Here is a 16,708-nt window from a genome sequence, read left to right on the forward strand (position 1 = left end):
CACAAACGCAATATTTATCAGAATGCCCTGTTTCAACTAGTGGGCTTGCATAGAACATATTCTTGAAAAAAAAATGTTTGCGTTGACTTCCCCTTTAAGAAAATTCAAAAGCGTGGCCAGGAACAAAGATTGCAAATGAGCTGAACCTAGACATCTTATATGCATCACATTTTCCCAAAGCGATGTAGCATGTATTGCCTTTGTTAAATAAACTTGAAATTCATGTCACTGCAATAAAAAGGAATGCACGTCATACACTCAAACACACACGAATATTATTCAGGCATTTTTCCCAACATCTCAAACCTGATGGTCCAGTGCTTGTGAATGCCTGTATTCACAATTTTTGAACCTGTATTATTCTGTTGTGTGTAACACTCTGCTTGTATCTCCCTCTCAGCTTCCTCACTCTCAGGCTGTAACTCTGTCTCTGTGGCGCTGTCAACTTGCTGCTTTCAGTTCTCTCAGCACTGTCATCTGACTGTCTCAATGTCTGCCTCATTGATATTCATCTTTATGGTTCGGATATAAGGACATAATGTCCTTTCTTCTCTCCGTTTTGAACTATAGACAAAATGGAGAGGAGTATACAACATTTCAGCAACCTAGTCTATAAATAACATTTAATATAACAGGCTACTGTTGCTAGCTTGCTTGGTTTATTCAAACTGGTCTAGAACCGCCACCGTTTGAGATCAATATAATTATTTTCTTGAAATTATCCAGAGAATTCCTTTGGCCTTATTTATTGTCTGTGCATTTCCATCATCTGCTGAAGTTGTCTTAGAGTCACTACATGGTGCATTGCCAGTACTGTGTTTACATGCAGCGCTTGGAAGAACAGCAACAGTGCTTTTATGTCAACATAACTCTCAGGCAAAGACGAGGGAGCAGATGGTTAGAGCAAGGTGCACACTGGGCTTTATCACCAATACCTTCCAGAATAACAAGCGCTTCAAGCTCACCATCTAAATCTTTTTTGTGTCACATTGTCAGCCACAGGGGACATTGGGGGGAAATCGATTCAGTCCTACAATTGCAGAGCAACACACGGTGCTTCAAAATGCGAAAAGATGAGTGACAGCATCATGGCAAGTGGCATCTCATTTACTCCCCAGGTGTGATGTTCAGGGGTAAATAAGACCAAAGAGAGGTGCTACTTTAAATGCAAATATATTTTGATTTTTTTGTTTTATTCAATACTTTAAATTGTTCAGAACATGGACGAATTTTGAGTTCATTTCTATTTGTGAAATAGTTATATTATAGCTGGAAATTCACTATAAAATGTCTGATATACAGTACAATCGTTTTTACCAATCCGTTTTAGCATAAGCAGGGGTGTCAAACTCATTTTCACCCAGAGCCACATCAGCATAATGGTTCCCCTCAAATGGGAAACTGCACACTGTGATGCCTCTTAATCCAATTTGTCTATCGCAAAAAAATGACCCAAACATGGATTTGATCTATGGACGCCGAGCAACATAAACTGTGTGAGCTACAGTGTTTAGAGGCTCTGCAAACAGTATGTTGTACTGTATCACTTTTTTTTTTTAAACCATAAAAAAGATAGCGGTCCTTCAGATTCAGGAGGAGCAGTGTGGTTTTTGTCCAGCCCATGAAACGGTGGACCTGTTCTATACCCTCGGCAGGGTCCTCAAGGGTGCATGGGAATTTACTCCAATAGTTTATTTACTGTTCGGTCCCTGTACGACCCGTGCCAGAGTTTGTTCTGCATTACTGGCAGTAAGGTGGATTTATTTCCAGTGAGGGTTGGACTCCACCAAGGCTGTCCTTTGTCACTGATTCTGTTCATAACCTTTCTGAACGGAATTTCTAGGCACAGCCAAGGTGTAGAGGGTTTCCAGTTTGCTGGTCTCAGTATTGCATCTCAGATTTTTGTGGATGATGTGATTCTGTTAGCTTCCTCAATCCGTGATCTTTAGCTCTAACTGGAGTGGCTTGCACTCAAATGTGAAGTAGTTGGGATGAAAATCAGCACCTCCAAATCTGAGACCATGGTCCTCAGTTGAAAAAGGTTGGAGTGCCCGCTCCAAGCCAAAAGACGAAGCTCTCAATTTACAGGTGGAATTACATTCAAACCGCCATCTATGGTCACAAGCTGTGGGTTGTAGTCGAAAGAATCTGGATACACACGACCGAAATGAGTTCCCTCGGCAGATGTTCCGTCATCCAGCTCCATTGAGAAGAGCCAGATGAGGTGGCTCGGGCATATGATCAGGATGCCTCCACGGTGAGGTGTTCTGGACACGTCCCATGGGAAACAAGCTATGGGGAAGACCCAGGACACTCGAGAGAGATTAGTCTCCCAGCTGGCCTGGGAATGCTTCGGGTTCCCCACCGAGAAAGCTGACTGAAGTGGTTGCGGAGACACACATCTGGGCTTCCCTGCTATAGCTACTGTCCCCACAACCTGACTCTCGATAAGCAGAAGATGATGGCTAGTGTTATAGTACTGCATTAAAATCTGACTACAAATGCCTGACAAATGGAAGTTAAGTTCTGAAGTGCATTCAAATTTAGATATTACATTCATGTGATATTTGAATGTTGATGCAAATGACCCTTGGACATGTTTTTGGATCAACCCACGCTATTAAAATCACAAAACATGAGTCATAAGTCAAGGATTTCAGGCAGCTAAAACTGCCTTATGGCAGCTTCTGAGAGAAGAGCTGCAAACTTTGTAACTTGCAAATGAGATGTGCTGTGTTTTGCTGGTCAGCAAAACTGTCAAACTACCGTTGTGGTGGATGATGATCTCTGTTGGCACAAGGTGCACTGTACTATTAATATTTATATTCACGGCTTTTGTTTTGTGTTCAGTTTCAATCCAGTCGGATAAGACGTTCCACTTTATAAATCCAACACCGGTACATTTAACAGTGTCAACCCTTTACATAATTATCTTCTGATGTCACTCGAGAACTCTGAAAGATCAAGGCCTGCATTACCATGACAACAGCTTTGCTAAAAGTGAGAAGTATTTCCTTCAAATATTGCATTACACAACCACTCTATGAAGATAATCCTCATACGGAGGATTTGCCGAATAAGAAAAATGTAGGCCTACTGTTCATATGAGGACTGTAATTAGCAAGATATTTATACAGCATGATCACATGCGTGACAATGTCTCCTAAGGATGTTGAATGCACTGAAATATCTTCTATTCATTCAGTCTATATTTTAATTCATTTTGTCAATGTGACATTTGCAAGGTCCGTTCAAATTGAGCTTTTCTTGATTGAATTCATCCATCCATCCATCCATCCATCATTATTTAAATAAGCAGAGGTCACCTCCTCACAGAATATTGAACGAATGAATATGTACCACCATTTGTGTTTCTCTCCATCTTTGTCCATGTTTGTCACTCTGGTTCGAACCTAGTTTATTGCGACAGAGTCTTTTTCCCCTCTCTTTGTGCCTTTGTGTGTTTACGTCTTGAATGTTCATGTCTGATTTGCTTCCCCTTAAGATTTGCTGGCAGGCGACACGACTCTTGTTAAGCCTGGGAGAGAGGGAGCAGATGGCGATAGGAAGGTGCATGTTGGGCTTTTAGCATGTTCAGGCCTCGTGGCATGAAAACAAAAGGTTGCTGTTCTCTGGCTCGAGGGAAAGAACATGCAATTAGAATTATTGCATACTCAGGCAAAAATGAAGAAAATAAGCCTCAGTGACTCTTTGAACTTGACTGAACAAAATCTACAGAGTTAATCAAGCGCAATTTCAGTTAAAGCAAACACCTCATGCTGTTATTTACGTTGCAGTCAGGTTTTTCCGCTCCGCTAAAAAGCTCCTAATAATAAACTCTTAAATAAAACGACCACTGGAAATGATGACGGACAGTCAAAGCTATAATTCAGGATTACCTACTGAAATGCTCTCAGACAGAGAAACGCGAATTTCGGTTTACAGTATGATATCAGTGCATATCACTATGACGTGTAAAAGTATTTCACTCATGTAAGAGCCATTTTTACAAAGTAGTTCACTTCACTCATGTCTGCCCAACAGTCTGCAGATAGCATTGCCGAAGCAGCAGCCATGAATGACGTTTTTTGATAAGGGCGACATCGGAAGCCGTCCCGGGTGGCGATATGAGCGGCTGAGCGCCCGTACAAAAATCAGAGCCAAATCAATACTCTACGGTAGGCCCGCCCAGTCACTGTGCGACAAGCGGGGAGGGATGCTCTTGGAAGTGGAACAAAAGGCAATTCAGAATTTCTTTAACGGTGTGACAACGTGTGACTGTCAGGAATACCCGCAAATGGGCCCCTTCGCAGCACTGGCTGGTGGGCCCCACCCCCAACAAGCGGCTAATATTGGTGTAAATCAACAACACGACATTGCAATGACACATGGGGCATTAGAGAGCTCTCCAAGGCCCTGTCTACGCGTAGCCGAGGTTTTTGAAAACATCGGATATAAGCCTGCGGTTAGCCCTATCACCCACACGTCGCCGGAGTTTTTTCAGTGAAAACGCAAAACTCCGGCCGCAGTGGAAATTTGCGGATATCTCCGGATATCTCCGATACGCATTTTGCTGTAGACGGTTACACCCGGAGATTTACGTCATCACCGTGCAACAACAATGCTTTGACGTCATTGCGCGACTTGTGTTTTCATGCGAGTCAACGTGGATTCTCGCGGCGCTGTGTTCGTTATAGCCATTCTCGATGCGCTTTTTGCTTACTTATTCGTCCGCAACCAACCACTGCTTCTCGTTGAACGGTTTAAAAGCATTTCTGACCTCTTGTCAGTTCCCCGCGTTTGCCGCCGTATTTTTGGTTTCGTAGAAGTGACGTCAAAGGAAGTTCCTTATGAATAGACATTATTTGGCTAACTAATGCCACCCACAGGTTTGGCATGCGTTTGAAAACGCACTTCCGCGGTTTCGTGTGCATTCGTTTTTTAAATGTGTATTCCAACGCAGGCGGGGGGCAGGATATACGGTTATTAAAAAACCCCGGTTATGTGTAGACAAGGCCTAATGGTGTGGGATAAAGAAAAGAACAAACGAGATAGTGGTAAGTGTTGTATATGTTAGATAAGAAAAAATAGCGAAGGCAATCCCTCTAAACATAATGAAAGTTGACTGCACATTACTAGCTAACATTAAACAGCAGACCCACTAACCAGAGGTGGGTAGTAAATGATACTTTTACTCCATTACATTGAGCTGCATTCCGTTCACCACTTTTATTTTTAGCTATTTTTTTTATTCAAACAAGTTTTTGTTGTTGCTGTTTTACGGTGTGTCTGTGCGACTTCCTGCTCCCTCAGTGCCGTTCACCAATCAAATGTAATAACTAGTAATGTTTGACTGCATTTCACCAATCAAACAGAGCCTGCCAGTCACATAACTGCACGCAGTCTTTGTAAGTGACTCATGGTGCTATGGCATTCGTCTTGTCTTCTTTTTAAAAATAGGTTTGAATTTTCTTTTTTCAGACAAGGGTGTCTTCAACTGTTTTTAGACAGGTCACACAAGGAAGTGGTGACAGCTCTGACGAAGGCTGGCGTAACAGCTAAAACAGCAAGGTAAAAATCCTCTCTTTACTGGGAAAAAAAAACCCTTGTCTGAAAAAAAGAAACTTCAAACCTAAAGTGACTCATTTCTGTGAAGAGTGGCCAAAGAAATGTAATAATGTACACCGGCTCCTGACTCTCAGTTTCAAGAAGAACACCCCCGGCCTCACATTAAGTGTACGTAAAATCTGTTGTAATGAGCTCTAGTCTGTTAATCTTACCACACAACTTCAGTTAAACACAATTAGACACTCAGTTAATCAAGGCAACAGCTGGAGCCAGTGACACACATTTGTCTCTCCCTGTGGCACATGATGAAGACGCTTGGAGGAAATCAAGCACAGCATGTGCACCAGGTGGTGGGATATTTTGCTTGGTTTTTTTCTTGGTCTTCCTCATACAGACACTGGAGACCCTGCCTTTGTGTGGTAATTGTCATTAAAGTGAGTTTTTGTGTATTTCCCTCCAGCTCTTGTCAACAGCTTTTGGCACAGTGAGGAAAAGCCTTATCTGACAAAACGCATACTGGCATGTCCTGTTCATCTGAGGCTGTATGTAAATAAGTGATGAACGGCGATAGCTGAGAAAAGGAAACATAGTTAATATACATGAAGGTACAAGTAGTTGAATCAAGCTCTCTCCCTGGCATCACCTCTATGTGATGTAATATGTTGCATGTTTAATGACCTTTATGCTTAACTAAAGCTCAAAGCTTTATGGAGTTGCAGCCCCAAACCTCCAAACAATGCGTCATTCTCATCGGTATAGGGATGCTCTAAAATACAGACAGGGTGGATGATTCTCAGGGCCGATGACTGGCAGGGGCTCTATATAAGGACATGGGGTAACCCAAAGTGATTTTTTTCCCCCACTGGTGAATTTGCTGCTAACAAGACATTTACAGTCAAAACGCTGCAGTGCACACAGCAAACGAACGTTTTCGTTTTCGTCGCGCTCTGTTGTAAAATGGAATGACCAGCTCAGCAGGGTGTGTCTTCCGCAAATGACCCGACAGGAACCCACAAATTAGAGCACTGTGGCTGAGGTAACACGGCAATAGATAAATTAGCATGTGAGCCTGCTGTCTTGGGGAAAGTGGCAGTATATGAACCTCAACCAAATTAAGCGTCTATCTATGAAATCATCAGGAGACCAAATCCAAGCCACTCCACTAATAATTTATGGGGGAAGAGGGAATCTGGGGACTCAGAGTAACTTTTATTTTAGTGCAGGGGTTTTTAAACCCTGGCAATTTAACTCAGTCGCACACTTTTTTGTTTTTTACAAGTCAGTTTTTAGTTTGCTGAAGTGCAATACTCAACTGAACATCTCACCCCCCGCCCCTTTTCTGGACTGAGAGTTGCAATATCACGGTGCTTAAAGGGGAAATCAAATCTACCCAAAAGCATTTTTTTCAAGAATATGTTCCCAGCAGGTCCACTAGTTGAAACACGGCACTCGGTTAATATTGGGTTTCTGGAATATGAGTTAAGCAGCAAAATCCAGCCATTTTGTCACTTCTGTCGACTGAAAATGACATCTCAACTTCTCAGGGCTCAGGTAACGACCAATAATATAGCTCAGCTTCAGAAAACAGGTCAACCGTGATTGGTTGTTACCTGAGCCCTGAGCAGTTTTTCAGAAGTGACAAAATGGCCACCCGCTGAGATGGCTAAAAAGGGACGGATTTTGCTGCTTAACTCATATTTCATATTAATCATATTGCCTTGTTTCAACTAGTGGGCCTGCATAGAACATATTCTTGAAATAAATATGTTTGGGTTGACTTTCGCTTTAACAAATTTATCAGGCCACCACCCAATGTATGCTTTATACCACAGATACCACCAGTGTATTAACCATTATGTCACTGCCACTATGACCAGTATGAAGAAGTTATATTTAGATGGAATGAAACTTTTAATCCTAAAATGTTATTATTGTTATTCATCACTTTTGCAATATACTGAATTTGTTGATAAAGATGTCAAATTATATTAATTTACTTGCATTCCTAAACATAAGAACACTGAAGAAAAAAAAAGCTCATTTATTGCTGTCTTGCCTTTGAGAGTAGATGAGGATACTCTGGCAGGCTCTGCTCTAAAATAAATTAGACCTGAAGGATTCACAGTGTACCTGACCGCAGAAGCACGGTGGTGATGACATTGCCTGGAGACGGAGGCATCGCTCAGGGGCTATAACCAGCAATAACCCCCCTTGCAGCTCGAGGCTGTTTCAGTGGTTGTTGACAAGGTTTTCTACAGTGCTCAGCCGGTATAGCCTGCCGATCCCGGCCAAAGGTTTCCCCAGAGAGGCTGAGCCAACATCCATTCACTGGGCCTGCCGTAATTTCTGCGGCAGACGTATCAGAGCCTGGCAGCAGTCGAGGCTCAGCTAATCTCATGAAGCTTTAAACAATGTGTTGGACCTTCCAAGTCCCCCGGCTAGACTTAGTCTTTGAGGGACAGGTTTTCGCCAACCCCCGGGACAGAATAGGGATCTGGCTTCATTTGAAAGTAATGCATCCTTAAACTGACTGTCAAGTGAGAACCAACTCTGATTTGTGTGCTTGTGCACACGAGAACACAATTTTACTCTCATCGTGAGTGAACATTTCGGCACAAGATACAGTAGTACACTATTTGTCATTCTGAGACGCTAGAGTCTCTTTCAACCTGCTCACTCATAAAGTGTACAACATTTAGAAGCACTTTCTTTTATCAGGCCTTCACTAAATCAACACAGCAAGGATTAAACCCCACAAACTGTTATCTGTGCTTACAGATCCACCTAGTGCCGGAATGCCTTCTCTGAAAGTAGGCTTTGACGAAGTGCCGAAGAATGAGGTGTAAAAGTGAAATATTTGCTGGAAGCTGACTCTATAGGTGTGTTGTATGGCAAGATTAAATAAATACCTGGATGAAATAAATAGTTCCTGTTAATTTACGAAAACAATAGTTCAATTAAAACATAGCCCATTAAAGAAGCTGTAAAGTGAGAGATTGGTTTTTAAATACGTTTGCAGATAATTGTTGCAAAACAACTGCACAGTACTGAATTCTACTGATATAACTTCAAACTGTTTTTCTGTTCAGACTTTCATACCTGTCAAGTTGGACGCTTCCTCACGCATTCGCACAAGAACAGCTCAGTCCCGGGCTTGTGAGCTAGCTGGTGGCTAACTCGTCCTGTGGCGGCGTGGAAAAAGCCCCGTGACGACCCGGGTGGCATATATTCCAGCCATGAGAGGCTATAAAGGGGAACTCAACAAGATGTCAAAACTTCCTGTTGTATTGGAAATGTGCATCACTACTAAGTATTTAAAATATGATTAAAACACCACATCTCCTCATCTACATGGGCCAAGTTGTGTGAACGTGACGTCTATCAGCCCTTCCTGCCCACCTTATTTATTGACAAAATCAGAAAGAGTTGGTAAATATTCAGCAACGACGAGCTACATGTTGGCCAGGTCCTCTTAGTCTAGCCAACTAACGCGGTGAACAGCCATTCTCATCAGTCACCGGCATTAGTGGCTAGTGGCTAACAGCTAGCTGCCTTGGCTATTTGCCCAGGGCTCTCTACTTTCTTTTGAAAGGCAGTATAATAGGCAAAAATGAATCTGCACACTGACCTTTGATGCTGACAGCCTGACACAGCTGCAGTTACTAACAATTCATTTTTGAGAAACAACACCTTTTAATCAAATGTGTGTGTATGTGGGTATTTTTTTTGGGGGGAGGGTAAACTTTATCGAATGCATACTCCTGAGATAGGGTATTCGTGACGTTATTTCGCCAATTTTGGTCTCCGACCAATGACGTTTTCTCCCAAATTGGTGCTGCTTGGAAATGGATGAATTTCGCAATATTAATCAAAGTATCGGTATTGTGTTTAGACTAGTGGGGGCACATAGAACTTATTACTGCAAATAATTTTTTGACTTGAAAATGGACTCTCAGGGATTTTCTAACTGGTTATGTATTCTAACAATATGTCTACAAACATATGCTCCTCTGCTTCGACATTGGAAAATGCCTGCTTCAAGTACAATGTCATTAGATAAATTAGACTAGAGGAAGATAGAGATGGTGCAAATCCCCCAGAATGTGAGAGCTTTGCCTCCCACGCTTGACACAGTTCATCATGAAGCTCTCATTCATGTCCGTAAATAGCCACCCACTAGTGTGTTGTGCATGAGACGAGTGGATGACACAATTCTTAAACAAAAAATCAGCAGCGGTTTTGCCCACACACATGCTGGCCTGGCATTTATTTTCTTCTCCGTCTGAATGCAGTTTCATTAGATCACTGTTGTGTGTTCTGAAATGCGTGTGCATGAACTTTGGGCTCACTCTAAATATGAATATACTGTATTTCAATGTTTGTGCTTGCATCACATGCTCTGTAAAAAGCCATTTATCTTACAAAACTTAGTGATTGTAGACATGGTTATACATGATAATTATTTTTAACCATGTTGTCATTGTTTGATTAGACAATGTAATGTAATGTCTTCAAAAGACTGAGCTCTTATTTCAAGAGCGTCACATTTTGGTGAATTTCATATCTTTTCAAAAATCGATACTATTGGTCAGTCCACATGCGTGGATGTTACTTTTACACATTATTGATCAATCTAAATTATTGAAAATGTCTTGCTCTTTTTCCACGACGCAATGCCAATGGTTGAACAAACGTGCTATTTTTTGGGTCTCTTTAAAAGTGACTATTTTGGAGGTACATGGTTTTGGCCCGACGCCAGCATCATTCTACAGTGTCAATGTGGCTCACACAAATGCCTCTCAGAAATGGACGGAATCAAGTGAATTAATTTAGTCCAGCTCCCTGAGGAACACCCAGCTGACTTTCATTCTTCATTAACATTCCACATGTCAAGTAGATACACAAATACCAGAGTACAAATAATGATGAATTCAGAAGACTCAACCACAACTGACACATCATATGAGATCAGAACGCATTTGGGAATACTGTGAGCTTTTCCCACATGGCTGAAAGGGCATACGGATGCAACAACAATATAGTAAATGACGGGGGCAGGCAGAGAGGGGTTGGGGGGGGGAATATTTGAAGAGAGAGTCAACGATGTTACATAAAAAGAAAGTAGGCCAGGAAAAGAACAGTTGCATTTGGGAGTCTTTCCTCAGTGCACCCATGTAGAAATAGCAAGAAGATTCCACTAGCGCAATTATGAATTCAGATTTTTCTTGGTTATTTTGATGTACAGAATGAATTATATTTAGCAAACTCACACTCGCGGAGGTTCACACTCACATAAGCGTGAGTGTAAGAAGCACAGACTGGGCTGGACTGACACTAAAAATCTATTTATCTATGAAAAGAAAACAAAAAAAAACAAAAAACAAAAACAAAAACAAAAAAAATATATATATATATATATATATATATATTTTTTTTTTTTTTTAATTTTCTTTTCATAGATAAATAGTAATTAAATAGCACCAGCCTGCAATGACGCTGGCCCACCGGGCATCTGCCCACTTTGTTCGACGACCAGTCCAGCCCCGAGCACAGATCAGAGCCCATATCATTTCATTTCTGTGCACATGGGCTCAAAGCTGGTGAACAAAAGACAGTTATTTTGATTTGATTTGTACTCTGTAATGCCATGTAGCTTGTCACACATGAGGATTTGTTTTTCATATCACAATACACTCATGACACTGGCTTTGCAAAAGTTTGTTGTTGTTTCTGATATCGGTTGTAAATATCAGCAAAAAGGCATAACAACCAAAGAAAAATGAAAATATGGGAAGCATTTAGTGATGGTAAACATTGATTTTATGGATTTGTCTCTCTATGACTCACTTATAAAAATGATCTGGTTCATTTGAGTCTCTTGTGTCAGTCAGTGTTGTTGGCTATCTGCCATAGATGTGTGTTCTCGGTGTGTGCGTGCCTCGCTATAAGTGAGAGAAGAAAATTGCAAACCATTTCTCTTCCACACCTTGCACGCTAATGTCTCACTTGGGCTCCCTCACTCATGATTCCTCATTTTCCAGCTGCTGCGTTTTAATAAGAAGTCCACCCAGTGAAACTGGACAATCGGTCGATTAACAGCCTGGCTGGTGGTCTATTTGGGCTTGAAGTACCTTTTTATGATCCTCCTTGTGTATTTGCGGCCTCCCACCTAATCGGTTTGCATTTACAATGTGCATACACCATCACATTTGTGCTCCTTTAGAAGTTGACGCTAGTGCGAAAAACAAGTAAAGTGTGATTTAAAAACAAAAATTGTGCAAGAGAGTGCAACTTTTTAAAATGTTCCTGAGCTTAACAGATGTTGAAAGCTCAGAATGGGAACATTGCTTTACAGTCTGGAGGAGAAAAATAGCATTTTTATGATAGCCTGAAAAAGCTTATGTAGAAAACACCACACACTCAAGTGATTTTTGAAGTGTCTTCAAGCTGTCACGTTGCAAATGTTCGGCTGTCACATGAAGGGAAACGATTGCAGAGATGGTCTGTTTTGATACAAAAGTCTCTTAAGACACAAAGTCAAAAACGAGACAGGAAAATTGGTGTCATGAGTTATCTAAGGGAACCACAGCCCATTTTATTAAAGACAAGATTTTCCTTGAGCACACGCTTTTTATTTCTTTTACACTCAATCCATTCTCAGTCTGTTTCAGCACATTTCCACTGTGAAGCAGATTAGGGGAGAAGCGAGGCTTTTGAGAGCGTGCACCGGGGACTTCAGAGGCTGAAGCAGCAATATTGCAGCTACCTTTGTAAACCGGCACGAGAAGCAATTAAAAAAGAGCTACTGCAACTCTGGCCCATCAGACCGTTCTTTCAAATTAAAAGGACAGAGACCAGAAGGATGCGGCTGCTTGCGGCCGCTCGCTGGGATTTGCTCTCGGAGATGCGAGGCTTCTCACCAATAACTCTCACGAAAACACAGGGCATATGAAGAAACGCGGCTGAGTAAACACAGCCACCCTGCTATACCGCAGATATGATGAAAGGATGTGATGAATTCATGGATGCTCCCCGAAGAGAACCATGGTTTTCCACTTAATGATGTTATTAGGGCAGGTGGCAGTAAAGGCTTTACAGCAATTATGCTGGCCATGAGCCTATTATACATGGTATACCCATGTTATATTCCAGGAAACATGCTGCCAAAAAACATTGGGATACCTTTTTGCCACTAACCCAAAGATCTGTAACAAATCACCACGCTACATTTAATGGCATCAGCGATGGTCCCTAGCTGACAGTTTCTGGTATGTGCAATATGTACATGTGCCGTTTCTGGAGGGGCAGTGATGTCCCCTCACATGAAAAAAATGCAACATGCAATGGTTTTCTAATTGCATCAGTATGTCATGATCCATGATTTTGTTTAGATTTGTGTTTGGTTGTGTTTCATGTTATGTCTTGTTTTCTTGTGGATCATGTCTTGTCCTCTTTGTTGGATCTTTTGTTTCCACTTATGCTCGTCAACACAGCCCCTTGTGTCTTCCAATCGGCTCCCTCAGCCAGTTGTGTCTTGTCCAGGTGTTCCTTATTGTCTTGTCAGTTGGCTTGTATTTACTTTCCTGATTTCTTTCAGTCCTTGTCAGTTCATTGCCTTTGGCTTGCTGTGTTGCCTATTGTGGTGAGTTGGCTGCCAGTTTTGGTTGTTACTTTGTATCTTGCTTTTTAGACTTGCGTTATTTTAGTATTTGTCATTCCATGTGTCTTGTTAGCCCTGTCTTTGTTTTGTTTTTGGGAACTAAATACATTTTGTTTTTGAGTACATCCTGCACCTCTTCTACTTCTCTAAGGTCAGGTTGCAGGGGAAGCCGCTCAAGTAGGAAATTCCAGACTTCCCTCTCCCCAGCCACTTCGGCCGACTTTTCCGGGGGGATCCCAAGGAGTTTCCAGTCCACCCGGGAGACATGGTCTCTCCAGCGTGTCCTGGGTCATCCCTGGGTCTTTCCCCGAGTGGGACGCGCCTGCACCTCACCAGGGAGGCGTCCAGGAGGCATCCTAACAAGATGCCCGAGCCACCTCTTCTGGCCCCTTTCGATGTGAAGCAGCAGTGGCTCGTCTCCGAGTCCCTCCTCGATGACCAAGCTTCTCACCCGATTTCTAAGGGAGAGCCCGGACACCCTGTGGAGGAAACTTATTTCGGCCGCTTGTATCCGGGATCTTGTTCCTTCGGTCATGAGCAACAACCCGTGACCGTGGGTGAGGATAGGAATGTAAATCGAGAGCTTTGTCTTTCATCTCAGCTCCTTCTTCACCAAAACAGACCGATATAGAGTCTGCATCACTGCACCAATCCACCTGTGGCTCTCCTGTTCCATTCTTCCCTCACTCACCTCCAGGCCTGGCTCCAGAGTGGGGTCAAGGTGACCCGTGTCCGGGCAAGGGCAATCAAGGTTTCTGTCACCATAGGAGGCCTATGAACCGTACTTTGTCTGGTCCCTCGCCTAGGATCTGTTTGCCATTGAAAACACTGACAGGGGATAATTCCCCATTCAACTTGGCTCCTAGGATCATTGGGACAAAAAAACACGTCTACCACGATAATATTCTTTCAAAACAACACAGAGTCTTATTGTGGAATGTCAAAATATTACATAAACTTACCTCAAGATCAGTTCTTTGGATTACCGCCAATTAGTAAAATGATTTCAATACTAAACAAAGTCTAACAATAACATCTAGTGGCCAGAAGGAGAATTATGGAAATGGGGCATCTCTCAATCTTTGTATCATATTTAATACAAACCTGAGATTTGGTTGCAAATATATTTTAAATGTTTCTGTGTAATGTATTAGAAGTGAGGCATATGCAATTCATTGATTAGATTGGGCCCAGTGAAATCCGCCCGGCAGCAAGGGCCTAGCTAAATGTGTTGAGTAAAAAGCTTGCTGATCTTCAATAATTATTGTCAATTGCCCATAATGATAACTGTTGTAAATGTAATACCGTATTTGTAACTGTTGACAGTGGAAGTCATTGTTCTAACTGTGCCTCTGGCACTTTTTGACAATATAGTTCTCCGAGGTAACATACCTGTCAACCCCGGGCTGTGCTGAATCTTACAAAAGTTGTCATTTGCCCGTACATTTCTGTATATAATCTTAAACAGTATTTATCGCTCAGCGGGAGAGGTGGGGGAAACGGAACAGACATTTCTATATAGAATCTTATACAGTGTTTATTGCTCAACGGGGGGAGGGGTTGGGGGGCTTTGCTCGTGAAAGTCGGCCGAAGTTTGCAGTCGGAATTGCTAACGGACGCTCCAGATTAGAGTTGAAATGGGCAAGACGAGATCGATCTAACAAAAAAAGAGTTTTGAATTTTTTTTCCCCCGTACAAAAATTGTTATACCGCGTACACAATTTGAAATGATCAAAAAACGTGTAAAATACGGGGAAAACGTACAAGTTGACAGGTATGAGATAATAGCAATGGCCGGACATTGCTGTTGTAGCGATGAGAAGATTGTCTGTGGCAAAGTGATTTGTAAGCAGCTTCAGGAAGACTTCAGGGCTGTGTTATGATGTAATAGCAGAAAGTGAAATTAATAACCAACCTTTCTTTTCACACTTTTGAAGACCTGCTATTCAAGGTCAAATAGAGACCACAGTTGGATGAGGTTTATTTATACAATATATTACTATTATACCTGAGGTATTAAGTGCATGGCCGTTTACATGTTTGGTGTATTTTCACTAGTCCAAACCAGTGGTCTTCACTAATGAAGTAATTAGCACTGTTGTGAAGCCAGAAGTAGTTTTGGACTGCTGCTTCTTAATTAACCAACATGCTCCTGCATTATTCATTTTGCATTTGATAATTGGTTACTCATGTATGTGTCCATTTATTTGCAGAGCTGGGCATTTTACTAAAAATTGAGCGTCCGTTATTCGTCATCCGTCTGCACCGTGGGTACCCGTCCGTCGTCCGTCATTCGCCTTTTTTTCGGAGGGGCGTGGGGGGGATAGCCCATAGGCTGTACCGCTTCTGATTTTAAACGGGCTTCCGTCAGCGATTCCGACTGCAAGGTCCAACTCCCGGACGATATTTGAACAGAAAGAGTGACTCTCTGTGCCACGAAAGCCTGTTCACAGCCTGGTCCCTCACTCAAATCTGTCCCCCAAGCAACAACAACTCACTATTGTTCCTCGCTGTGAAAAATAGACAAAAGACGGACTACAGACGAAAGACAGATTAAATACATGGACATCCGACTATGCTTAGTCTGTCTCGATTAAAAATTTTCCCATCATTCGTCCACAGTCAGAAAAACGGGTGTTCATCATAGGCGGATAGACGGGCCGGTCCGTCACATAGATGGAATACCCAGCTCAGTTTATTTGTACTTTTTTTCCCCCTTTTTTTAATGCTTGATTTCAGTCGTGAGGCTCATTATACAACACTGCATGCATTCTGAACTCCAACTGAAATTCACTTGCATCTAGTGTGTATTTATACACACGTACACACTAATACACAAGCAAACAGCAAATTTATGAGTGACACATTTGAATCAGAACTTTTGAAGCTGCAGTAACAAGGGCATGTGTTTGTCTTGGGAAGCCTAAAGGCTGAGCACTTTTGAGGAGAAGCCAAATGCTAATGAATAATATAATACAATCTTGGCAGTGAACATGCATATATGGCCAGAAAGTCACTTCATTATTTAATCATCAAGCATTACAAGTAGCTGTTACATATTGAAAACCAAATCAAAGACAATATTAGTAAATCATGTAAATATGATGACCTGCAATAAAAACATTTGAATATCAATCACAAGCAAAACACTGATTGCAGTGATTCTTATTCATTTTAAAGCATTCTATAAAGGAAAATTGGGAACATCCGCCCCCGATGTGTGAATAAAAAAAAACAAAACTGATTTTACAAGTCATCGCAGCAATCCGAGCTTTCCCCACTTAGTTCTCATGCAGCTCATGTTTGGCGACATCTGTCACATTTGAGGTTGAAGCAAGGGGAGTGAAAAGGACAGAGGCGTGATTCACATGTAAAGTCAAAACCATGCCCATCAATATAACTGTATCATCAAACCTAATAATGCAAATCATTCAACAAAACGCAGATCCAACAGATCACACAAACAATTAGAGACATAAC

Source organism: Filicampus tigris, chromosome 1, assembly GCF_054856515.1.
Source record: "Filicampus tigris isolate MCC_2025a chromosome 1, RoL_Ftig_1.0, whole genome shotgun sequence".
Taxonomy (NCBI): Eukaryota; Metazoa; Chordata; class Actinopteri; order Syngnathiformes; family Syngnathidae; genus Filicampus; species Filicampus tigris.